The sequence below is a fragment of the Emydura macquarii genome, unplaced genomic scaffold, assembly GCF_026122565.2.
Source record: "Emydura macquarii macquarii isolate MOO-44397 ecotype Brisbane River unplaced genomic scaffold, CSIRO-AGI_Emac_v2 contig_3122, whole genome shotgun sequence".
NCBI lineage: Eukaryota > Metazoa > Chordata > Testudines > Chelidae > Emydura > Emydura macquarii.
In genome coordinates this window covers 1511240-1537920 of record NW_027133259.1, presented here as the reverse complement: position 1 = coordinate 1537920, position 26681 = coordinate 1511240, and the positions used below count along the sequence as shown (strand labels likewise).

General features: G+C 45.6%; 1 long non-coding RNA gene across 3 annotated transcripts; it reads left to right on the top strand.

Moving 5' to 3' along the window:
- Positions 1-5695: 5695 nt before the first annotated feature.
- LOC137141907 (uncharacterized) lies at positions 5696-25909 on the top strand. 3 transcript variants are annotated; one of them, XR_010916781.1, is made up of 4 exons: positions 5696-5880; positions 24348-24410; positions 24762-24942; positions 25216-25909. It is a non-coding gene; the product is annotated as an uncharacterized lncRNA (long non-coding RNA). The 3 variants fall into 3 exon arrangements; XR_010916780.1 differs by having other exon boundaries at positions 25211-25909; XR_010916779.1 differs by lacking the exon at positions 25216-25909 and having other exon boundaries at positions 24762-25167.
- The last annotated feature ends 772 nt before the right edge of the window (positions 25910-26681 follow it).

Genomic DNA, 26681 nt, shown 5'->3' with positions numbered 1-26681 from the left:
CTGGATGAGCAGAAGGTTGTTTGTGTACAGGTCAAAAAGCATTGGTGCCAGCACAGAGCCTTGGCGTAGATCGTTGGTTTCCCTTTTCCGTAAGTCAACTCTGTCGCCCATGTGCACTATGCAATGTCTGTTGCAGAAGGTCAACCACACTGACTCCCTGTGCTGGGACTGCTCTTGACAATTTAACAATTTAAGAGCCCCATGTGCCAGACTGTGTTGTGTTATGCTGTCAGGTCCAGAGATATAGCTTCCATCTTCAGATTTTTCTGAAACCCGTTTTTGATGGATGTTGTCAAAGCTAGCACTTGATCTGGTCCAACCTCTCTGGAAGCTTCCTTGCTCAATGCTGAGTATTCACTCCACTTTTGGGGAGATGCGCGTAAGAATAAGCCATTCCAACACTTTGAATGGCACAAACGCCAGATATATTAGTCAATAGCTGGCAAAATTGTGTCTCCGTTCAGCAGTTTCAGGAAAGCAAGGACTGTGGACATTAGCCACGTCTTCCAAATGTACTCTTTGTTAACCACTTGCATGAAGGACTCACACGAAGAACTCTATTAAGAGTACATGCTAACTGACACATCCTTCTCACCCCTCTTCTTTTGCGACTATTTTGCTCTAGTTGTACACTGCTGCCACCATCTGGCTACATTCAGTACCAGAACTCATTCGGTAGGAGTATCTTGAACTCAAACATCTTCCTGGTATCTCCAGAATACAGGATAAATGCTGCCTTTCAGTGTACTTAGGAAGACGGAGATAGTGATTTACTCCCTCCTAAGCTGCTGTACACAACACCTGCTTTGACTGCTTTGTTTTTATACATGAAGGTGAAGGATGCCAGGTTGACAGCTCGAAGTATTGAAGTCCGTCCATCCAGCCAGCAAGCACAGCCAGCCAGCCGGCAGTTTTTCTCCCCATTCTGCAAAGGTGGCTAAATCCTGTTTGAAGAATGACTTTCTACAAGGGCAGGCAAGTAGCGGATGACTCTGAAGTTAAAGGATTGACTGGGACACGGCAGATCTGAGTTCATTTTCACAGAACTATGGGTGACCTTGAGCAAGTCACTTAATCATTCTGTGCCTCAGCTCTTCATCTGTCCCATGGGGGTGATACTCCCTCAGTACCGCACAGGGAGGTTGCCAGCATGAACTCATTCATGTTTGTGAATATGGTGTGGACATGGGACCCATAAAAGTACCTAGATAGATAACGTGTCTCCAGGTCATTCAGACCCTCATACCTACACTGGCACTAGTGCTGTGGTACCACAGGTGGTGGTGGTTGTGCTGTGGACACCTGTCCATTAGGTGCCGCATTAAGACCATCAGTTCATTGCACAAAGACTGCCAAGCAGTCACTGGATGGAGTGTGGGTTCGGTGCCACAGCACCATTGTAAACCCAGTACTGTTTAGTGTGGACACTTCCTACGTCGATGGGAGGAGTTTTCCAGAGATGCAGCTAATCTACCTCTCTGAGAAGTGGTAAGTAGGTCAATGGGAGAATTCTTCCATTGACCGAGCCGTGTCTACACCGGGTGTTAGGTCAACCGAACTACATCGCTCAGGGCACAGCATTTTTCACAGCCCTGGGCAACATCAGTATTTTAATCTAATTTGTAAGTGTAGCCCAGGTGTCAGTGAGGGATTAATTTAGATGCCCAGGGATGATCATGTATAGCCTGGTCTACACACAGGTAGAACTATTTTGGTTAGAGGTTTAACTCTTCTACTGAGAGAGTTGAACCAGCACAACTTGTAGTGTGGATGTAGTTACACCAGCGTGCAGGTGTTTTATACAGGAATAGTGTATTCCCCCAGACTGTATAGACATAGCTATCCCGGTATAGTTAAAGCATTGCAATTGTTATGTAGAGCCACAGCCGGAGTGTCAGTATTGTTCATTATTGCCTTTCTCAGGTGAGAAAAGAGAGGGGGAAGCACACAGCTGCGTAATCTGCGAATGATGTCTCAGTTGGTGCCGCACGAGGGATGACGCCATTTCCCGTACCCCAATCAAGAAGGGGTCAGTCCAAAGGGCCTATGACAGCCACTGGCATAGCCAAGCCCCAGCAAGGAGAGCCAAGCTCCAGGAACTCAGCAGAGATTAGAGCATGGCTAATCATGTTTGAACACCTGCACAATGTCCTGGGGGCACGGGGCTGACAACTCTCCCAGCTCCTGGAGTCAGATGGTTGTGTGACTATGCCCGTGTTCAGTCTTTAAAGAGAGTATCTCCCGCTCCTCATTGCAGAGAAAAACTGGACAATGTGACCCAGAAAGGTTACTAACCAGAAAGCAAATACAAATAATCCAAAATTGATTCGTTTTAAAAATCTGATTTTTAACCAATCCTGACTTTTCAGGGCTTGACTCGTGAGTTTTCAATGCTCAGGCGAGGTAATACTGGGAATGATGCTTCACTTTGGTGAGTCTCATGGACGGAGACTACAAAGTACCACTCTCTTTTTTTTCTCCAGTTCGCCCCATCCCATTATTCCAGAGCACTTCCAGATAAAATGTGGGTAGGGTCTGTGTGAGGGTATTGACGGGAGGGAGGGTGAAGGGCTGATTACATTCCCCCCCCCCCACCCCCCCGCCTCCAGTGCATTAGGACAGAGGCATCCATAATTCAGCCCAAACTTGAAGGACAAGGAGCCTCCAATGGTAGAAAAGTTTGCTACTCCCTTTCTGCTAGTAAAGCAAAGGCCACTGCTCCCAGCCCTCAGACAATGTCTATGGAGACACTGGGCCTGATTCTCCAGTGCTTTGTGTAATGAACTGCAGCTTCAGACATCGCCATGACTGCAGCAGGGATGAAATGTTGGACATTCAGCACCGTAACTAAACCCCTATTGCTTGAGACCGCCGTAGCTTTGGAACAGGAGTAGTTGTTGTACAGCCAGGAGCGGGAGACGTCATGTGTAAGAGGTCCGTGTACTGGCTGGATTAGAGGGACCATGTCTGATACTATGTAACATCGATATTTCAAAATTACAACAATCCATGCGAGATAGGCCACGTCAGGTACCGCTAGAAAGGTGATCGTTTGCTAAGGATGATGATATTGTTTATGTGCATGTGTCAGATTTGCATTGGAAGTTATGGCTATGTTGGATGTATCTGTATTTCAACTTGGGCTGTGTGTCTGGGTGACCCCAGACAGGATGGCAGCAGCAATAAGCTGTTTAATGGCCCATTAAGGAAACTCACAGGTACAATGGGCCCAGGAAGAGAAGCTGGGGCTACACCTGATGAGTCACCAAGACTTACTCATCTGACCATGGACTCCATTTTATTTGTGGAAATTTCCACAAGCAGCATGGCAAAGACCAAAGGACATAAAAGGCAGCTGCACCACATCCATTTTGTCTTCAGTCAGTCTTCAGTCGTCAGTCTTCACTTACCTCTGGATCAATTCATCTACAACTGAGCTGTGAATCAAAGGACTGAGACCCATCCAGGTACTGGATGTACACCAGAGGGACTATACAAGCCTGCAAACTTCAGAGTTCTACTAGAAACCTGATATATATGGACTTTCAAATCATTTGTATGTATCTGATTGCTTTAATCCTTTAACATTTCTCTGATAGTTTGTTTCTTTCCTTTTATAATAAACCTTTAGTTTTAGTTACTAAAGCATTGGCTGGCAGCGTGGTATTTTGGGTAAGATCCAAACTTATATTGATCTGGTGCTGTGGCTGACCCTTTGGGCTTAGAAGAGCCTTTTTGATAAAAAGCATAGAGTTTTAAATAACTGGTCTCTTTACTGGACCTAGTGGATGATTAGAAGCCGGAGACTGAAATGCAGTAACGGGGGCTGTGCATATTTTTATTTTAGCTTCTTGATAACCAGTGTGAGGAATCAGAAGCACTGTTTGTGGCTGGTTGGGAAGCCTGACTTCAGCGTCACCCACCAGTGCTGGGAGAATCTGCTCTGCTTTTACAGCCTGCCCTGACCTTGGCATTTTCTGGTGGCTACCCTAGGCACGGACGGGTCACACAGTGTACTACGTATTTGCCCCACTAGAAAAGTTTGTCCCAAGCAGCTGAGGTCCACAAGAGTTCAGATCCCCTTTGGGTGCCATCTGTAATTGATGCTGTTTCTCATCAGGGACAGACCCTCAGAACCCAAAGCACAGGGAGAGTAATCGGTGTAGTTGTGTAACCTGCTGAGTTAGAGACACACATGCATGCAGCAGGCCAACACTTCCCTCTTGTGGAAAGAGGATGTGAAATGCTATCCAATCAGAATGATGGTGTTTCCATTCATTGGGCCGGGCTCCCGTCTCCATTAGACCCGTGTTAATCCAGAATAACTCCATTGACTTCAGTGCAGTTACTCTGGAGTCATGCTGGTGTAATGGAGATCAAAAACTGCCCCCCTTTGTACTAGTGTAAATTACTACACGAGGTGCACAGCAATGGGCAATCAGTCCCATCATGCCTTACAGAGGCATCACTTATTTGTTTCTTTCTTTACAAATCCCTTTTTACAGGATCTAGTCTCTTATGTAGTGTAGGAGAAAGAGAGAGCCTGGAGCACTGGACCTGGTGCAGAATTGGGGGCTTGAACCAGAGGCTGTGAATCAAAGATAGGCCATGTATTAAAATAGATGTTTAAAATATGCCTAATTAGGGACAAAATACAAAGAATGACTTCTTCATTTGAATATAAGCTTGCAAGATATAAATTAGTCCCTTCCCACACCTGATTGCCAATATCCCTCAACAAAATAAACAAACCTGGCAGTGTGTCCTCACTCAGCAAAAATAAACTCCCCAGACACACATCCTAATCTCACAATCTACCCCTCAGACACACACAAGCATTGTCATTTATTTTAAAAACACATGTTGTGCCCATCGTTCTGCTGTATGGATGCATGTTACAAAATTAAAACAACCAACCATTGCTAGCTAGCACTCAGACCCACAACTTCTGCACATTACAACTCATTCTTCCCTAGCCCACCTCCACCCACGGAGACCCCGGCTACCTGCCCAAATTCAGAGAGAGCCAGAGTAAACGAAGGCATCTAGCATCACATCCTCAAATGGCCAAAGCTGGGTTCACACAAACTGCAAGTGGAAGTGACTGAGAGAGCTGAGGGCCTTCCACGAAGCCTGGCCGGCCATTTCCATTGAATGTTGGGGCAGACAACAAGCAACTTCCATCGGTACACAGTGACCATGAGAGGGGAAGAGACAATTCCTGAGACCACTGTCTGGGCACCTAACCATAGTATAACTAAAACCTGACTGCATTGAAAACACACACACAATCCAATCTGCTAGCAAAAGACACGAAGATCATTATGAACACTTCTGATAGAATCAGAGGTAGCTAGGCCCTGCTCTGATTGTCTTCATTGCTGTGAGTTTGTTCTCTCTTTTAAAATATATTAGATTTAGCAATTAGTGGAAACTCATGTTCCACTTGTAAACCAGACATGGGACCAGATTCTGCAGCTCTTTAGACTTACAGCTCCCCTAGCGTCTACAGGAGGAATGCATGCATGTGGGCTGAATGCGAGTGTGACGGGCATGCTTGCCCTGCACTGGTTCTCCAAGGGTTAATGCTAACCTGTGGGCTGAAAGGCCACGCCCCCTTGACCCTGCTCCAGCTGGAAGCTGGGTATAAGAGGGAGCTAAGCAGCTCATTCTGGGCTGGCTGCCAAAGGGGGAGGATGCAGACTGCTGGGCTTGTCAGCGCGCTCCAGGGAGCTCAGACAGGCGCTGAACCTAGAGATAGGGCCTGCAGAGCCCAGGCTGTCAGATGAACCCAGGGAAGGGGCTGAGCTGTCAGGAGCTACACTGGCTGAGGACCCCGGAGACCCCGAGGAATTGTGGATCATTGCCACACAAGACAGGGTAGGAAGTAGCCCAGGGGATTTGACCATTGCGATGGTGGGAGAATCGGGAAATCGGCCAGTGTGTTTTGGGAGGAGCCCTGCTGACTCATTGATGGGTGCCACTGCCAGGGCCCTGGGCTCGGGCCTGGAGGAGCAGGGAGGGCCCAAAGCCCCCTACCTCAGGCACCACACACTCCTAAGTGGGCCTGCTTCCCCAGCATGCCACAGTTCATCACATTATCCCATAGAGGTCGGAGACTTTATTGACTGCGGCCAGTAGGCTGCACCGCCCTGACGGGAAGGGCTGCTTTGCTGACTCCAGCTATTAGGCCACGCTGCCCTGACCAAAGGGGTTGCTTATTGTTTCCGGCCACTAGGCCTTGCCACCTTGTGAACTAGGGCCTCCTACTGACTCCGGCTCCGAGGCCTTGAGGTCCTCAGCAACAGGGCCAACATACTGACTATGGCCATTAGGCCGTATGGATCAGAGCGCAAGAACAGCTGCAGGGTTATAGCAACTGCCTACCTGACCCAAACAGGGGACATGCACGCTTGCCCTACGACAGCTAGGGACTCTATTTCTGCAGATAATGTATTCACTATTGCATCATCATAGGCAGTGAGGGTAGGGCTGGCATGTCCTTTGAAACACCATTTCCCCAATGGCTTAAATCTCCCAGGAGGGGCCTCCTCCAATATTGTGGAATAATAATAAGACCAGTCAGACCTAACTGCAAACAGAGCTAAAATATATTTATGAGTAACAGCATCTTACATTTGTATAGTATCTTTGTCTTCAAAATGTTTACAAATGACAAACCTACTCTTGAATTCCTTATTCAGGCCAAAATCTTATTGCTGCAAACCAGTGGGTTGAGCTAAACATCCTAGAAAAAGAGAGAGAAAAGAGATAACCCTTGTAGGGTGATTGAAAAGAAACCATATCTTGAGTGGGGGAAGGGAAGTTACAAATTCAGGATCCCTTGCAGAAGACACCTGCCACCAGCTCTTCCTAGGTAAAGCAGAGCGCTACTAACTCAAGCACTGTGTGTGGTGGTCACACCCACATTATCACACGGGGAGAGACATTTCTCAGACAGCCAGGACCCAAATCACCTAAAGCCTAATCTACACTTAAATGTTTGCCAGCATAGCTCTGTCAGTCAGGGGCACGAAAACATTACCCCTCTAACCAGTGTAGCTATACCCACAAAAAAGTCCTGTTGCCGGTACAGCTTATCTCCTCCCGGGAACTGGTTTAACAATACCAGCAAAATAACTTTTTTTTTCTGGAATAAGTTGTATCTCCACTAGGGGGCTTATTGGTAAACCAGCAAAGCCTCTCTAGTGTAGACAATGTGCGAGATTGTACAGGTCAAAACTAAGCCTGGTTGAAAAATGGTATTGTCCATGTTTGTTTGTTTGTTTGTTTGTTTTGAAAGAGAAAACGTGGTGGAAGTATTTTTATTTATTTTTGTTTGAACATTTGCATTGAAATGAAAAATGTGGGGGGGGGGGGAGGAGAGTGTGGATCAGTTTTCTGCCAGTGTGTCCATTGCTGGTTTGTGAGTGGGGAAAGCAGCCAGGGTAACTCATCTGGGTGTGTGGCTCCACCTGCTGTTGTGTTGGGTGATAACCGGGCCCAGACCATTGTTGGGAGCCCGCCCTAGCTGGATCGTTAAGGGGCACAGCTGTTCCACAGCATCCAGTCTGCACCCCAGGGGTGCAAGCACATCACAGCGACGTTATTATCTCTCCAGTAAAGATCGCCTTTATTGGGTTTGTAACCAGGGTGCAACATGATTAATTCTGCACATGATTTGATTCCACACACAAGCTGTTAGATCATGTAGGTGTTCTGTGTTTCAATACCACTTGTAAGCAGAGCTGGATCACAATTGTTAGTGTCTCAGTAACCAGTTTATCCAGTCCTTGTCCCTCTCAGGGGTTTGTGCTGGAAGGCATCCCTAACCACACTGCACCATATGAAACCACAACTCTCCGACCCAGGCACCAGCACCTGAAGCGGTATAGGATGATTCTTCAGGTTTTTCCAGAATGCAGTAGTTCAAACATGGTTCTGCAGCGCGATCAAATGTGGACAGGCTGACTTGTCTGATCAGGTAATGCTGGAAAAATGCTGTTGTCTGGATGCAGTGAACCTTGTTAGATGACGTAGAGATGGACAAGCATGTCAAAGCCTGGCTACCTTTCACAGGGAATTAAAACAGATGGGAACAGCTCCTCATTCATCTCAGTGGAGTGTTAACTCCAAAAGGCTTCCTGATGACTTTAATATCAAGACCGCTGGCTGACTTGCTGCTGATGGCTTTAGCTGAAACCCCTCGCTAATGTGTCTTCTGTGATCGCTGGATGCACTGGCTGATGCTGTTGTGCCGGACAGTGGGGTGCCCCCGCCCCCCATCCTGGAAAAGGTGTCCTGCTAGAAGCCGTGTGCTCCTACAGTGCCATCCTTCCTCTTCCTGAGCTCAGTGCCTGCAACCTCCCACCAGCGGAATTCCTCCACCTCTGCTGAGCAAAACTGTGGGGAGGAAAGGGAAAAACTGGACTGCCCAGCAAAAGAGGGGAGGATAATACCTTTCCTATGTTGGTATGTTCCAAGTACTGTACATTAATTCACCGGTGAATTTTCCTTTCACCTTCAATTCAGTGTCAGGGTCTCTAAGTCTCAGGGTCTCTAAGTCCTTCTCAACCTTCCACAGGCAACTCTGGTCCTATAAAATAGACTACAAAGGTCTGGAAAGTACCTGAGCTTCCCCATTCACACACATGAGGAGGCAGTACGCTGTGTGCAGAAATGCAAGTAAAAATAATTTGATTCTTCCATGTGTGAGATAGCGAGGGCAGGGGACGGCAGGAGAGTGGTGGAAGGAAGGTATGTGAGCCTGAGAATGCTCAGGGCTCTGTTCCCTGTGGACTGACTAAATACCATCAGGGGGCAATTAGAGGCAGCTGGGGCCAATGAAGGACCAGCCAGGTGCTTCATAAAAGCTCCCCACCCCAAACAGTCAGGGCACAAGCAGGAGGAGTAGGTGTGCTGTGCTGTGCTGTGCTGTGCTGTGCTGTGCTGTGGAGCGGAGCGGAGCGGAGAGAGAGCTGATTGAAAGTGGAGGAGAATAGAGTACAGAGGCCGGTGGACAATTGAAGGTATCCGGCTCAAGGAGCCAGAAGGAGGGGGGAAATCAGCCCAGGGGAAGCCAGTGCAGCTGGGAAAACAGTGCCAGCAGCACATAGCTGCCTCTCATAGGGCCCCTGGGCTGGGACCCGGAGGAGCGGGTGGGCCCGGGTCCCTACCCCCCTCCTTAGGGAAGCCGGGGTGACTGGACGTGCCCTGGCCCACTAGAGGCAATAGAAGCGTGGAACCCACTAGAGGGGAGCTGACGGCTGCCACACATGAGATTATTTTTGCAGAAGGTTCCTATTCAAAGCTGCACCAATGTAGTGATGCACACAAAATCTATTAAAAAAACCTTCAAAGGTCAAAGCTGGGACTCAGGAGACCTGGATTCTCTTCCCAATTCTGCCACTGGCCTGCTTGGTGACCTTGGGCAAGTCACTTTCACCGCTCTGTGCCTCAGTTTCCCCATCGGTAAAATGGAAGTAATGATACAGGCCTCTTTTGTAAAGTGCTTTGAGATCTACTGATGAAAAATGCTATATTAGAGCTCTGTATTATTATTACCTGGGCAGAAAGGTGTGGGTTTTTTCAATTAAGTTCACTCACCTTAACACCCCTGTAAACACAAATTAGCACTTTTTAAGATAGCATAAAATAGGACCAGCTCAAAACATTTAAAAAGGTGTTATACTGTACATGGGCTTTTCAATCAGGTTAACCTAACTTAGTTGAAAACTACATCCTGTCTAGACATCTGAATGTTCCTGGTTAAACAATTCTAACATAGTTATAATTCCTTTGTGGATCCAGCTGTTGCAAAATATCAGATATCCATTTATCTTTGTTTAGGAAAAGCCCACTCCCAAAAAAAACCCACCCCAAAGCCCTGATTCTTTCTCTGGGTCCAGTTTGTGGTACAGTGTTCTTCACTCCATGTTTGCCATGTATGGTTTATAATGAGATTAGTGGAGTGAAAATCTTTAAGCGATTTAAATGAAGAGTCTCCTGAGTGTCTGGCATTACAAATATATTGTTCTGCATTTCCCTGAGGCACTGATACAGTAATTGTAAAGAATGTATCCGTGTCCTATTACCAGGCATTTTATTTAATTTTTAAATTGGGTAGTTTCAACTCTTCTTTGTTTCTATCCTCCTCTAATTTGGTTAATTTCAATCTATTGGTTATTTGTTTTCCACTTACCACAAAAGGCCAAAGCATTTCTTTTGATATTTACAAAGTAGTTATATGGAAAGTTCCTTGACAATATTTGGGGGACAGTTATTCAGTTGTGGTGCTGTTATTGTCTTTGTAACACTAATCTGACCCCATTAATTTAGTGTTAGCGGGTTATCATTCTTCAAAAGAAAAGTTGGGATGGCTAATCCCCAGTTGCATTTTCTAACCATTTGTTTCTTCTGATTTCTAGATATTTCATAATCTTGCTGATCCATGTAAAACTGTCACTTCTTAAATAATGTAGCCAGGCTCAATTCAGAGTGGTAAGACTTCAATCTATTTGCCCTTTATGTGCTGATACTTTGCCAAAGTCTTGGTCTGATTCTGCTCTCATACTGATTTCAATGGAGTTACTCCTGATTTATCTCAGTGGAGTTGATAGATCAAAATCAGTCCTTCCGCTATCACTTCCTGTGTGTCCCGTATTGAGAGGGCAGGATCTTGCATTACTAACTAGATGTCATATGGGTTTGTTCCAGCTCTCCAGGGTTTATGCTCTTAATATATTTTTCTTTGCTTTTTATTGCTATTGCTAGTAGTTCCAAGGCTAAAGAAATATAAAATGGACTTACTATTCAGAGCACCCCTCCTTGTTTTGTCACATAAAGGCAACATTTCATTTATAGTGAGCTGGTGGGTTTGCCTGTAAGAGCCTAATTATGCATGATCATGAATCTGGAGTAACTCTGTGGGCTTCATTAATTCACAGATTTTTTTAAGACCAGAAGGGATCCTTAAGACCAGAAGGGATCCTTATGCATGACACAGGCCATAGATTTCACCCTGCGTCTAGCTCAACACTTCGTGGTTGAACAAAACCATATTCTTTAGAAGGACGGCCAGTCTTGATTTAAGACTCCAAGTGAAGGTGAATTTTCCACAACACTTGCTAAACTGTTCCAATGGTCAATTGCCTTCAGTGTTTAAAAAAATGTCTTATTTCTTGTTTGAACTCTAGACTGATGCCAGTGTAGGTGAGAGAAGAAAGTGGCACAATGTATTTATAGGGTTTTATACATTTCTTAGCAAAACTAAATTTCTATAAATGCTGCTGCGAAGTATTCTATCATTCTTTAGATTGATTGATTGATTGAATGATTTGAAGGCAAAGACAGTTTTTGGATCCACAGCATATCCAACCCCAGCCATTAAAAATCATGAGTCAGGCCCCCACGAATCATGAGATTTGAAAAATAATAAGTTTGTGGTTTTACTTCTGATTTTTGAGCCTTTAGGGGACACGTTTTCAAGCTTTTCTCCACAATAAGGAGGACTTTTTAATAAAGGAAAACAGATTCTCATGTAATCACATAACCCGAGGGGCTGGACTTTAAGAAAAACACCAAGTATTGTGAGCATGAGAGTTGGCAACCCTTGACCCACAGAGCCGGGTTAACCTTCAGAGCACCGCACAACTGGTTAGATGTGGTATGGGGAGAGGGGATTGGCATTCCTTCTTCTGAAGTACAAGACTCTAGCTACTTCAGCGGGAAAAACCATATACTAGAAGGATCATTATTGTGTCATTCCTGTTGTAACTTCTGTATGCTGATTACCCTTATTGGTTCTAAATGTCCTGTGTAGGAATTCAAATAGAAACTGGCTGAATAGCCATAAAAACAGGAGATAAATCACAGACCTACTCATATATAGTGGCCACTTCCATAAGTCATTTTTATTTGGAAGGAAAAGTGACTGTCAATCAGTGTTTGGCAGTGTCTGCCTCCCACCGGGTTTAAGCAATCAAATATTTTCACATCCCTCTGTGCCACATGTGCTATTAATACAGTCACAAGATCGCCCTATGCTAATTGGGGGAAATTATTTTTAATGACTTTTGCAGACACTAATTCATCACGAGCAGTTTCCTCAATTAATAACTAACTCAATTATCTGATAAAGTCAGACAGTTGTAATGTGCAGAACATACACATTCAGTAAGCTAAGACAAACAACAGTTGGTCATTAATTGTTACAGGGAATCCATTATTCTGTGATCTCAATAGTTCCACTCTTCATCCATTTAATATCATTTTCAAATCCTGATCCTTCCTTGTGTCCTCCTCTTCTTCCCTTGATCTGAGCAGGTCTTTTACCAGCTTGTCATACGACCCTTTCAAATACTGGCCCTGTTGTGGTCCCCAGTATAGAATTATGTCTGGCTGAAAGCAGGCAGAGTTCCAGAAGGCCTTCTCAGATGACATAGAAAGAAACATGGATTCTCCAATGAGCTGGTTGGGATCCTCCGCCAATGGAGGTGGGCCTAGGAGAGGGTAGCGTCCTGCAGTTATAGCACTGCGTTCAGTTCCTTGCTCTACCACAGCGAGAGTGACGCACTCAGGTCAGACAAGCAATCTACCTTGGGCAGGTTCTCCGCTCTTATTAACAGAGCTATAATGGTCTCTGCCAGCTGAGGATGTGCCTCTCTCTCTCAGCTCCCCATGTCTGAAGTGAAGATTTGATTGTCTTACTAATGATATTCGGTCACCTGGTGCTTAGATGGGACTCAATGCTTCCTGTCTTGTCTGTCCACAATTCCCCCCATCTGCTATTTCTTTAGAGCCCTGGTCCCCAAACTGTGGGGCGTGCCCCCCTAGAGGGGCATGGAGGAACATTCAAGGAGGGCATGGCAGAGCCTGGATCAGCCTGCTGCCATGGAGAGCTGAGTGGTCATAACATGCAGCAGAGTGACAGTCAAAGCTGCAAGGTGACCAACTTTTTTTTTAACACTCTTGCGTACTTATCACACATTTTATCCAAGGATATCAAATTGCTTCATAAACGTTTAATAAATTAAGACCCACAGAACCCCGCTTAAAGCAGGCATTATTTCAACTCGTTTTACTGTTGGGGAAACTGAGGCACAGATGAGTTAAGTGACTTGTCCAATATCACAGGGTGACTCAAAGGCAGAATCAGGAATATATCCCAGCATACTTGACAGGTTCTTGGGCCTCTTTTCCAGACCAAGTACCTTCCTAGGGGCAACCATGCTTTATAAGTACAATACCCGAGGTCTGATCATCCAGTTCCAATGGGGTGAGCTGCAGGCTGTTACAATCTTCCTTGGCCTGTACTCCTTCAGAAGCCTCCCCAATAGCTAATTTTTTCAGATTATAGCCATTAATAGCCTGTCTGTCTAGTGCACATTTTGGAGCTCTCTATGCTCTTGTGCAGGTCATACTGCTGCTGTGAACACATCAGAGATTGATATGAAACTAAACTGTCACAGCCAAAGTATTATCAGGAGGTTATTTTTAAACTGAAACTTAACAGAGGAAGTGAAGGGGGCGTTGGTTCCATCTAGTGGCTGTAAACTAAAGGAGCACCCACGTTTCTAAAACAAGCCCTCTATTTTTATAAAAGCCAGCTGTGCCTAGGCTGTGGACGGTGTGGTGTGTAGCTACACACAAACAGTGACAGGCTCTGACACAGGGGACATAGTGGGGAGCTGCCAGAGCTTTTCCTTCCTGCCTCCCCCTCAGAGGCAGGATACCTGTGTTCTCCTCCGAGCTCTGCCCCGGACTTTCTATGTGACCTTCAGCAAGACATTTTCCATCTCGCTGTTTGTCTGTCTTGTCTATTTAGACTGTCTCTGTGTCTGTATTTGCACAGTGCCTAGCATGAGGGAGTCCCAATGTCAGTGGTAACATAAGTAATAGCAATAAAACAGATGGAGCTTTCAGACAAACCCTCCAGGTAAAGAGGACCGTGTACTCCTCCTTCCCTGTTTCTGCCTTTGCCCCTCTAGTGTGTGTGAATTCGGAAGACCCCAGTTAAATAGTTGGAGCCTTTCAGGGGTGCTCTTTCCAGCCAGACAACAGTACACAAGTGGCCAGGCCTTGCATGTTTGTGTAGGGTTGGTAAAAACACTTCTTCAGAATGCCACTGTTGCCTGTGAGGTTTCTACAGATTTTGTTTAAAGAGCAACAGTTACCAGCTGGTGATGAGCCTGGGCTCCCAATGCAGGAGTGCAATGAAATGAAGTGACCGCTTAGGTCTAGTGAAGGAGAAGCTAAAAGGACACTGCAGCCTTCAGCCATTGGGACTGAGTGAACTGCCCCCTTTGACGGGTGTGGGCAGGGAGCTAAAAGTGTCTGGCTCTCTGGGGAAAATGGACTGGTTTGATAGCTCAGAGAACTGGCCCACCGCTATCAAGAGACTGGAACAGACTGGAACTGAAAGGAAAAAGGTGGCGGTTTTCCTGGGCCAAACATTTATAGCCGCTGCATAACCTGACAGCTCCCATTCAACCAGAAGACAAGCCATGTGCTGAGACTGGAAGTTCTATAAATCACCAGTCTCCAAAGCCACTGGTGAAGGCAGAACATTTCAGCTTTGGTAAATGGAATAGAAGAGAAAAGTAAAACTTGCTGAGTTAAGAGAAGTAACAGCATTGCCAGGTCAGGGAGTTGAAATGACGTGTGTGGTATGCATAAAGGAGTCATCCAAAACCAGGCACTGAAACGCCTTCCGTCTTTGAGTGACGGACCCTATTGTATTCCACTGTGGGTTACACATGCACCACAAGCCTGGAGCCAGAGAGTTTGAAAGTAACGTGCGCTGGTCTACGTATGCGCCCTGGCTGACCTCACGCCTCCCACCAAGGGGAAAAAGAGCAGGGTGGACCGACCGCCTCTCCAGTTCCCTTTCACCATTGCATGGTCCGGGTCGGAAACTTTAGTGTCCAGAGCTTCAGCTTCTGTCTACAAAATAAGAATCATCTAGTTCAGTGGCTCTCAACCTTTCCAGACCACTGTACCCCTGTCAGGAGTCTGCTTTGTCTTGTTTCACTTCACTTAAAAACTATTGCTTACAAAATCAGACCTAAAAATACAGAAGTGGCACAGCGCACTATGACTGAAAAATGGCTTCCTTTCTCATTTTGTCTGTCTGAAGTTTTAGTTTGTACTGACTTCGCTAGTGCTTTTTATGTAGCCTGTTGTAAAACTAGGCAAATACCTAGATGAATTGATGTACCCCTGGAAGACCTCTGCGTACCCCCAGGGTACACATACCCCTCGTTGAGAACCATTGATCTAGTTTGTAAACGGTGTAATGGTTTTTACTGTTAGCATAAGTCCCCAGGGGGGACACCCTCTGCCCCAGACACATTCATGTACCACACTATGCACAGGACTCCAGGCTTCAAACTCGGCACTTCCTGCCCGCAGTCCTTCTCGGTCAGCAGCAGTCACCAGCACTGCTTGTCTGCCTGGGGGAAGCGCACTTGGTAGCGGGGTGCAGTATCTGCCAATAATTCCCCAGCTGTACCCGAGAAGGGCAGGGACTATGTCTCCGCAAATACCACATGGAGAAGGTCTTGAGGCCCCAGTCAGACCCAGGCAAGGGACCCGCCTCTGCTTACATTGGCCAGATTGCAGCAGGAGGTGCACCTCCTGCTGCAACGTGCCACTGGTGCGGGAGAATCCAGCCCCACAGAGCCCACAGCAGGGCCTAATGGGGAAGCTAGGAAGTCCTCTCATAAGCATGAGACTAAATCTTACTCAAAGTCCACTCCAAAGAAGTTGGACTCGGCTGTAAGCAAGACTACCAGCTTGGCCCAGGAGGAGATAGTACATGCTAAGTCCCAGAGGCAGAAGAAGAAAGCCCATAAGCTTTGGGAAATCTGACTGCAGTGTCACCCCCCAGTGCTGGGAGAACCTGCTCTCCTTTCGCAGCCTGCCCTGGCATTATCAGGTGGCTGCCCTCGGCAGAGATGGTTCACAATGTACTTTAGATTATGGCTTTGCCTGCTGCTATGAACTCTGTAATGCTTGGGGTACATTTATAAATATGGTTTGGTCTTTGCATTCTGCTATATATTCTGCAGTGCTTGGTGTGACTTACCAAAAATGTGTTCAAAACAGCAGTTAACAAAATGAAAGTACAAATAAACATTCAAGATTATTTTTTTTGCTAGTGTTATTAAGAGGCTAAACCACAGTTTACAAACCCAAGTGAAAACACAAGAAAACATTATCCATTTATGTACATATATGTAAACAGAAGTTCATTGTAGTCTCTTGTGGCTACTAGTTTTCACAGGTGGTTATATGTGTAGCTATGGTTCTCCTTTTCGTCCCTGCCCCCCCACCCCCAAACCATTGGAGTTCTCACGCTGGCTGGATTTGGAGGGGGGGGACATTTATTATATTGTTTAACATCAGTGTGTCAAAGTCATAGTAATTCACGTGAGATATGCCATGTCGGGTACTGTTGGAAAGGCTATAATGTGCTAAGTAAGATGATGATGTTTATGTTCATGTGTTGTGTGTGTAATGGAAGTTATGGATATGGTTGGTATATCAGTATTTCAAATTGTGCTGTGTCTGGGTGACACCCCAGGCAGGATGGCTGCAGCACTAGCCTGCTTAATGGCTCATTAAAGAAATTCACAAGTACAATGGGTCCAGGAGGAGAAGCCTGGGATATACCTGATGAGTCACCAGGACTTACTCATGTAACTCTGGACTCCATTTTATTCCTGTAAATTTCCACCAGCAGCATGGCAAAGCCCAAAGGACATAAAAGGCAGCTGCACCACATCCATTTTGTCTTCATTCCTCAGTCTACCTCTGGGTCAATTCATCTACAACTGAACTGAAGCTGTGAAACAAAGGACTGAGACCCATCCAGGTACTGGATGTACACCAGAAGGACTATACAAGCCTGCAAACTCCACAATTCTATTAGAAACCTGATCTATATGGACTTTCAAATCAATTGTATTTGTCTGATTGCTTTAATCCTTTAACATTTCTCTTATCGTTTGTTTCTTTCTTTTTATAATAAACCTTTAGTTGTAGTTACCCAAAATACCATGCTGCCAACCAATCTTTTAGTAAGATCCAAACTTATATTGATCTGGTGCTGTGGCTGACCCTTTGGGGTCAGGAGAACATTTTTGGTAAAGAGCATAGAGTTTTAAATAACTGGTCTCTTTACTGGACCTAGTGGCTGATTGGGAGCCAGAGACTGAAATGCAGTAAAGGGGGCTGTGTATATTTTTATTTTGACTTGATAACCAGTGTGGGGAATCAGAAGCACTGTTTGTGGCTGGTTGGGAAGTCTGACTTCAGTGTCACCCACCAGTGCTGGGAGAATCTGCTCTTCTTTTACAGCCTGCCCTGACCTTGGCATTTTCCGGTGGCTACCCTAGGCATGGACGGGTCACAGGAGTAATAGGGGTAAAGACGTACACCATTGCTCCATGGTGTATGGTAGTGTGGAATCAAAGAATTAATCATAAAATTGATTAATAGAATGCCTGGTCTGAAACTGGTCATAGAAGACCTGGCCTGAAGTTGTAGCCTGAAACTGAAATAGAAGGCCCAGGCTAAACCATTAACAGAATGCCTCAACTGAAATTAGGATAAAGATGTTAAAACCCCACAAGAGGTCTCTGAACCACACCCGAGGGGCAAGTCTCTGTTATGAGCCTTAAGCCTTATTGAAGTCTGAACAGACTTCACCTGTTTTGATAAGTACCAGTACCTGCCCCCCTTTGTCTTACCGGCCCCACAGAAACTCACTCCATACAAATTAGCATTTGAACAGGTATTGTGTCACCACCCATCTTCGGGAGTTAACAAGGTCCCTGAAAACTCCATTGTACACTCAAGTGACTCATTGGGCGTTCCTGTGAAAGTGTCTGGTGTGCCCCACTGTGCATTGTGATTGTCTTTCCTGATAAGTATAAACTGTTAATCAATTCCACTATACGATCAACATGTAAATGAACCTAAGCAACCCCTATATGAGTCTTTTGTATCTGGTAGCCAGGGGAAGTACATTTGCCCAGCATCCAGACATGCTGCTTGACTTCCCTATAGCCATCTGGGTTTTCCCTATGGCTATAGTATTCCCCATAGCTATGGTTATGTGATTGTGTGTGTGTGTCACAATTAAAGCTGCACCCGATCCAACTCTAAAATGTAGCTGTGTGATTCTTTTCCACAACAGTGGTGTGGTAGCAGCAAACATGGAGTTCTCCAAGGACTGCAAAGGCTGCTGAGTCTGAGATCTTTGGGCCTGAAAGTCGCCCTGCTCTGCACCATGTGTGTGTTGCCTGAGCAGTCCGGTTATGTCCTGATGCATTTCCAGATGTGCTTCTCAGTCCTTTTGCCTCTTCTGTAACAACTACACTCTCCATTTGCAGTCTTCTTTACTATTACAGTTCAGGTGCCCAGTTTCAGGCCAGGCCTTCTATAATCACTTTCAGGCCAGGCATTCTCTAATCAATTCTATGATGAATTCTTTGATTGCACGGGGCTCAGCTCTTCTGAGTATCGGGCCTACAGGACCTGATTCTTCACTGCCCTGCACCCTGTGTGGTCAATTACAGCTGTGCAAAGTCCGTGTGAAAATGTACACGTGCTGATTTGCGTTAGCATTTTACGTCCACTTGCACAGGAGTCACTGACTGCGCCAGGTGGTATAGAAGCAGGTCAAGACAGTTTTGTTCTCTGATAAAGCAGCAGATTCCGGGGGGGGGGCGGGAGGGGGGAAATAGAAGAAAGTTTGTGTCCCAAAGTAAAATTCCAGGGAGGGGTGACTTAGGGATCTATGTAGATTTGAGGGAGGGTGAGGGGGTGGAGGGAGCTCTTACAAAAGCTAATATCAATATAAATGTTTCCATTTAAAAAAAATACCGATTGGAATAGCTTTAAAAAGCCCCCACAAATAAATCTGTGTCTGAATGGGAGCTAAGAGAGCAGGAAACACAGAACTAGCTCAGCAGTTCTAGAGGAAATGGGCGGAGGGAAATGAGCACAGAAGGCAGAGACCAGAACCTATTGCCGCAGAGCAGTGCCTGGAGCCAGTCAGGGGAACTCCGCTGCAATGGCAATTCCTGTCAGCTGCTCGGGGGGCCTGTTGTAGTGCCCAGGAGCAGCGGAGAGAAGGAGATGGTTGGTGGCCAGATGGGGTCTGATGATAGCAGCAGCCGCTGAACTAGCGCAGCAGCAGAGGCCAGCTCAGTGTGTGCATGAGAAGAAAGGAGCCAGTGTGAAGGCAACAGTTGCCCTTTGTTCCTGTGTGAGCCAATACCCAGGCCATCCTTAAAGGGGCAGAGACATTGACTCAACTCCAGCGGCAGACCAGCAACCAGTGCAGGTGGGAACTGGGTTCGTCTGGCCTGGCCTGGCCTATGTCCTGTGCCATGAAGAGGTTTTAGACTTGGAGCAGCCCTGCATGCAGTGAGCATATGTCACGAGTGGAGTGGGGAACTCAGACCTAAATACCCAGGAGCAGAGACCAAACCGTTGAAACCCAGTTACCTAAAGTTAGTCTCCTTAGGACATGTGTAGGGACCTGATTGTCCAAGGTGCAGTGCACCTACTGCTGGGATCCTAATGTCAGGCTATTGGGTTTGAAAACTTTGGCTGGAATCTTTATTGGCATGTCAAAGATGGACAAGCTGGACAGGCACCTAATACTCACCCCACCTTCTCGAGACCCTCTCCTTATTTTCCCTGTGGGCTCATATTGCAAGTAAGACTGAAACTTTCGAAGGTAGCCACTGAGACTCCTAAGATCTGCTTTCAAAGATGCTGTGTGCACCCATCTCCAGCTGAAGCTATTGGGAATTGTGGGTGCTCGGCACCTCTATAAACCAAACCCCGCTAGCGCTGTCTCAGGCTGAGCATCCCAAAATCAGAGGGCATTTTTGAAAACAATGGGTACATCTTTTCTTATAAATAAGGGAGATCAGGGAAGTCACTGATTCCATGACTTTCCGGGACCTCCTTGACTTCTTCCGAGGCAGGGCTGGAGCAGCTGTCAGCCCCATGGCCTCCGGAGCAGTGGCCTCAGGGCTGAAACAGTGGCTGGGATAGGGACAGCCCCAGTGGGGCTGGAGCAGTGTAGGACCAGCGGTCCCCAGGCCACCGGAACAGTGGCTGGCAATCAGCCCTGAGGCCACTGGAGCATTTGGCACTGGGGCTGGGCCCCCATAGGGCTGGAGCAGGTCTTTCCAGGTCTTCGATACTGCCTAATGTTTGACGTAACTGCTGGCTCACCTCTGACGTCACTGGAACACCTTACATGCTGCCAAGTATATCTGAAAGAATTTTGGGTAGTCCAGGGCTGAGGGCCACTGTACTGGGCTGTAGTTGCTTACAATGGATCCATGATGGTTCCACGTCTCTGCCGGCATTAATCCTCTGGCCATGTTTGTAGAGCTTGCCATGCCAGCAAAACCTTACCAAACTGAAGTGAATAAAGTGGACTGGCTGCTGGCACTTTCAGAGGATCCTAAGGGAAATAGGCACCTACATTTCATTACAATGTAATAGGATTTAGGTGCCTAACTTTGTTGTTTTTCTTTGAAAATCATGTAGGTGCCACCTCAGCCTGCTCAATTAAAACACCAGTGGCTGGTCCATGCTAGCACTGTCATTCGTAGAGCTGCAGTGAGGAAAGGGCAATGACAAGGAATTCTAAAGAGAGAGGCTAGTGTGTAAATACAGCCGGAGAGTGATCTACACTGGGAAAATTCAAACTCCGAATTCTCCACTAGTGACCGCAACAGAAGGAGGTGGACTGTAGTTCAAGTGTAAACATTTTTACCACCGTGTCAGAGCAGCGCGAGACGACAGGATGGTAATGTTGCCAATTCTTGTGACTTTTAACACAAACAGTTATGCCAGCTCTAAGCATTCAAACATCACCTGTCAGGTCCCAAAAATTCACAAGACGTAAGCTCTATATCTGAACTTCTCTTTACTTTTTGCTTTCTGTTTTTTGAATCTTTAGAATTCACTCAGGTCTCATGTTTCAAGCTTTTCTCTGCAATCCTGGAAATCTACTTAATTAAGGTTGCGGTTCTCACCATTAAATTACACCTGGCCTAGGGCTTTGAGAGTAACAGCAAACATCGCAGGACTCACAGTACAATCGTGAGAGGTGGCAACACTGACTCTTGTGATGTTTGGTGCTTTTCTTAAAGTTCCAGCTCTAGGAGTCAAATGACTGTTATAATCTGGCTATTCCGTTTGTTTGTTTGTTTGTTATTAAAAGCTAAATATCTAATCCTCAGGGCTGTGCAGAAAGGCTTGCAGAGGTAAACCCTAAAAGCTCAAAAAGCAAAAGGACCATAAAACTCAAAATTACCGCTGGGTCAATCATTGATGTTTCAGTTCCATGTCCAAACAGAAAAATCTCTCCCAAAAATTGTCATTTTGCGTTGAACTGAAAGGACCACTTATTGTTTTCTTGATGAAATGAAAAAGCAAAAACAAAAAATCCTTTTGGGTTGAACTAAATGTTTTACTTAAAATTAAATGTTTCATGTGTTAGGTCTCTCTTAACTTTTTTTTGCTTTCTTTAGTTAAATCTAGCTAAATGTTGAAATGAAACTATTTCAAAATAAAAAGTCAAAACATTTCATTTAAAAAATGACAAAACAAAATGTTTCAAGTGTTTTTTTCCTACTTATTTTTCAGCCACACACGACCCAAAATTGCAAGCAGTTTTGGTCAATCTTAAACTGAATTTTTTGACAAATAAACTATTCACCACAAAATTTTCACCCAGGTCTACCCAAAATGTGTGAATTTTAAAATCTAATATATACACATATATATATATTTGGTGCCTGATTCATGATCTTTTTTATGTATTCAGTGTTGTTGTAGCAATGTTGGTCCCAGGATATTATACAAGGTGGGGGACGTAATGTCTTTTATTGGGCCAACTTCTGTTGGTGAGAGAGAGAAGCTTTAGAACTTACACAGAGCTCTCCTTCAGGTCTGGGAAATGTACTCAGAGTGTCACAGCTAAATAGAAAGTAGAACAGATTGTTTAGCCCACATAGTTAACACATATTTCAAGGGACCATTCAAGATGAAGTGGCCCATTAACATTCTCCAGTTACCGGGGGCCAGGAGGGGTTTACAAATTGTTGTAATAATCCATAAATCCAGTGTCTCTACTCAGTCCATCATGTCTAGTGTCTAGCAAAGTTATGAATTTAAACTTCCAGGCTCATCTTTTGAAAGTGTTGTGCAGGTTCCCTTTGAGGATGAGGCCTGAGAGGTGAGATGTGGTGTGAGCGCTTTGTGAAAAGTGTTCACTCACAGGTGATATGGTGTTTTTGTCTTTTATCATTTTTCTGTGTTAGCTCATTTGAGAGCATAGCGAGTGTCTCATTCCACCCAGATGGTGGTTATTGGGGCATTTAATGCACTGGCTTACGTACACCACATGTTGGAATAGGCATATGTAAGACCATGGATCTTGAAAGGTGTGCTGTGGGGGTGTTGATCATCATAGCAGTGGAAATATGTCTAGAGGTTTGCACTTGTTCTGGCAGGGTCTGGTGCTGCTTTGAGTTGGTGTATTCTGGTCTGTGAGAAGCTTGCCTCTGATGATGAGCTTGGAAAAGTTGGGGGTTGTTTGAAGGCGAGAAGAGGAGGTTCAGGAAAGATTTCTTTCGGGATGTGGTCCCTATCGAGTACAGATTGTAATTGTTTGATGATGCCCTGTCTGGGTTCCAGTGTGGTGTGGCTAGTGACAACTAAGGGTGTGTGGTCAGAAGGGTTTTTATTTCTGTATTGAAGCAGGCTCTCTCGGGATATATTGGGTGGTCCGTTCCATAATGCGGTGTACTTCTCTGATGGAATGTCCTTGTTTGGTGAAGGTGGTTTTACGTGTGTTAAGCTGTATATCTCAGACTTCCCTCAGAATACGCTCCAAAGAGAATCTGAGTGCCTGGCTGGACCAGTGTGTTTGAGGTAGTTACAGAATCTGTGAAAGTAAGTGTGGTGGTCCATGGGTTTCTTTTATCTAGTTGTCTGTAGGATTCCACTGTTGAAGCTGACCGAGGCATCCAGGAAGTTGGTGCTAGTGTGGGATTGTGTTCTAGAGAGAGTTTAATGGATGGGTGGTGGTGGTTGAAGTTGTGATGGAAATCTCCAAGGTAGTTTAGGTTGTTTGTCCAGAGGATGAAAATATCAGTGTATTTCAGTTATATCATTGGTTTCATGATGCATTTGTCCAGAAAGTCTTCTTCAGGGTGGCTGGCCCATGAAGAGGTTGGCATATTGGGGAACCATCCTAATAGCCAGGACTTTTCCCAGGGTTTGGACAAAGTGTTATTGAATGTAAAATTGTTATGGGTGAGGATGAAACGGATGAGTTTGGTGATGTGTTTGGGGTGGATAGCTGAATGTTGTCCATTCTCTTGTAAATATTCGAGGCAGGTGGCGATGCCGTCATTGTGAGGGATGTTGGTGTATAGGTCAGCGACATCTGTGGTGGCAAGGATAGGGCTCCGAGGGAGGCTGTTAATGTTGGGGAACTTCTGGTGGAAGTCAGTAGTGTCCTGGATGAAGCTGGCCCTTTGAGTGGTGAATGGTCTGAAGATGGTTTCTATGAGTCCTGATATTTCTCCAGTAAAGAGTGCTGTGGACAGATATGATGGGTCTGCCTGGTTTCCCTTGTTTGTGTGTTTTGGGAAGCATGAGAGTTGGGTTTGTGGGGGATGAGGTTGTAGAGTGTCTCTTGGAGTTGTTTGGGGAAGGATTTGATGATATCCTTAAACTCCTGGGTAAATTGTGGTACAGGGTCCTCTTTGAGTTCTTTATAGGAGGTGGTGATAAAGAGTTGTTGGTTGGCCTCATTAACATAGTCATTACAGTTGAGGACTATGATGGCACCCTCTTTGTCTGCTGGTTTGATCACCATCTGGTGGTTGGATTTCAGGGCTTGTATAATTGTTCTCTTGGCAGTAGAGAGATTGTGGTAGATGTGATGTTTGTTAAGGATTTCACGGCCATCTTTTTTCCTGACGCAATCAATGTTATGATTAAGAATGTGGTTTTGTCCAGTCAGATGATTCTTTTTTCTTATGACTGTCAGTGGGGATATGGTAATTGTGGGTAGTGGTGTCATTGTTGTGAAAGAATTCTTGGCGGAATCAGCAGAAGAATTCTTCTAGTTCTCCATGTGTTAGTACAGTACTAGGTTCTGTGGTGAAGCAGTACTTCGTGGAAAGTACAGATAATTCAGCTCCCATTAGAGGTAGTCTTGATAAATTGATGACCAAGCTTCTTAGGTCTGGACCGCTCCTCCCAGAATCCCACAAGTACTTACTTTGTTGCTTTAGGTGCCGTCAATACAGTGGAGAGGGAGAGAGAGGATCCTGAGCTAAGAAGAGCGCTGAAAGCTGGTGAGAAAACTTTACTCTGAATTTAACAAAGTTGGTTAAATTAGGCATCAGTTTTGTTTTATCTTATTTTTCTTGTAACCATTTCCGACTTTTATGACTCATTACTTGTACTCACTTAAAATCTATCTCTTTGTTGTTAGTAAACTTGTTTGATGGTTTTATCTAATGCAGTGTTTTTACATTGAAGTGTCTCTGATGCAGACAAGAGAAAATAAGAAAAAAAAAAAAAACCCACATTGCTTTCTTAAGCAAAAAGTTGCCACCCGCCAAACAAAATTATTCTGCCATAGAAAAAGAATGTTATACTATAGTGTGGGCAGTCAAGCAACTAACGCCCTATCTTTTTAACAGAAAATTCAGAGTCTTGACAGATCATCCACCATTAATTAAACTAAAGGCTCAAATTCCAGGCTTCTATGCTGAAGTCTTATACTCCAAGAGTTTGATATGGAAATTGTACATATAAAGGGAAGAGAAAACATGGTGACAGATGCCCTATCCAGGAAAGAGGGCCCTGACTTGCTGCTTCCAGGTCAGTCAAAGACTATCCCTACTACAGCTTTGTAATGGGGGACATATGACACAATGTACCCCTGTATTCACACCCTACAAACTACTGTAATAATCTTTGTACAAAGTATGTCTTGTAAGGTATCATTTAAAAACCCATAACTGGCTGGTCGTTATTGTCCTAGTAAAATTATGTAGCAGCAACCGGTCTCAAAATGATCAATTATCAAAGATAATTCTTTCTACCCTCCCACTATACATTGCTATGTTTAACTTACTTCATTTTTAAGGAAAGATCTTATCAAGATGGGGAAGAAGGGAGGAAAGAGAAGAGACAGATGACTCATTCTGAAACCCTGTTTGACTTTCAGCAGTAACTGAAAACCAAACTGCTAGCCACACCCACCCTGACACCTGTGAGCCTGTTTCGTTACCATCATTTGCATTGGAATGGGTAAAAGAGAAAAGGAGATTAGAGCAGTTGTACGGTTCACATGCCATACAGATGAATTGGTTTGCATCAAACAATACAAGTGACTCAGCAGTGTGTGTGCGTGTGTGCATGCGTGCGTGCATGCGTGCGCGCATTTTTTGACATTTCTTCCCTTATGGATTTACTCTAAACTCTCAGTTTAACCACAAATGACTTTTTCTCCTCAATGCCTGTTTCCCTCCCACTGCTCCCGCTTCTCCTCCCCAACAAACCCCATTGAAAATTAACAAAACGTATTTATTTGGTTGGTTCTGCACCATCATTTATTATATCAACGCAGCTCTGCACATAATGTGTATTAACGAACTGCTGCCAGCAGAAGGAATGGCAAGAACACTATGATGTGTAGGTCCTACATAAACAATGGTATCATTTCGGAATGACAGATCTCTTTTCTTCTTCTTATTTAAGTTATAGCTTTAAACCGACACATGCAGATGTGACAAGTAACTGTTGATAGCGAGGGGCACAATTTAAAGGTTCTGGGGAGGCACGTGACCACCCACAACAGGTTTCAAATTGTGGGGCGCACCCCCCAGGGTGCAGAGTAATCTTTGGGGGGGCAAGCGGCAACAGCAGGTGGCTGGGGCCAGCCCCACACAACAGGGTTCAGGAAGGGAGTGCCACCTCCACCCTGGCTCATGTCAGCCGGCCACCAGCCTGTGTGGGCTGGGGTACAAGAAACATATCGGGGGGCACGTGACCCACATGACACCCCCCCCCCCCCCCGCATCACCTCTGCACACATACAGGCACGTGCGCACACAAAGCTGGGGGAAATTTCTGACTACATCAGTGTCCATGGAAGGGTTCCAAGACAGCCATTTGCCAGCCAGCTGGGGATTGCGGATGTTCATCTCATGTGACACCCTTGACTTCGGTGATGAACCTGAGGCCAGAGGGCGTGCGGTGGGGTGGTTGGGGGTGGTTGGGTTTTTGTTTTGGTTTCCTCTTATACATGTGGCCCACAAGCCATGGGCGCCGTAGCGTTTGTTGGTTGTACCCTGCTGGCTCAAACGAACCCGCCCAGGACGAGTGGCATTTTCCCATTTCTGTTGGGCTATCACCCATTACCGGCACGTTTATCCTCGTCTTCACTGCACAGATCATGAAGCCCAGCTTCACCCAGGCCATGGAGCTCAGCATGGGGTAAGGGTGCATGGGCCAGGTGGTCGTCGTGGTGCCTGAGAAGGGAAGAGGAGGCTCAGGCGCGGGGGGAAGGGAATGTCTGACGCCAGTGTCTGTCTGTCTGTCTGGTTTGCAGCCTG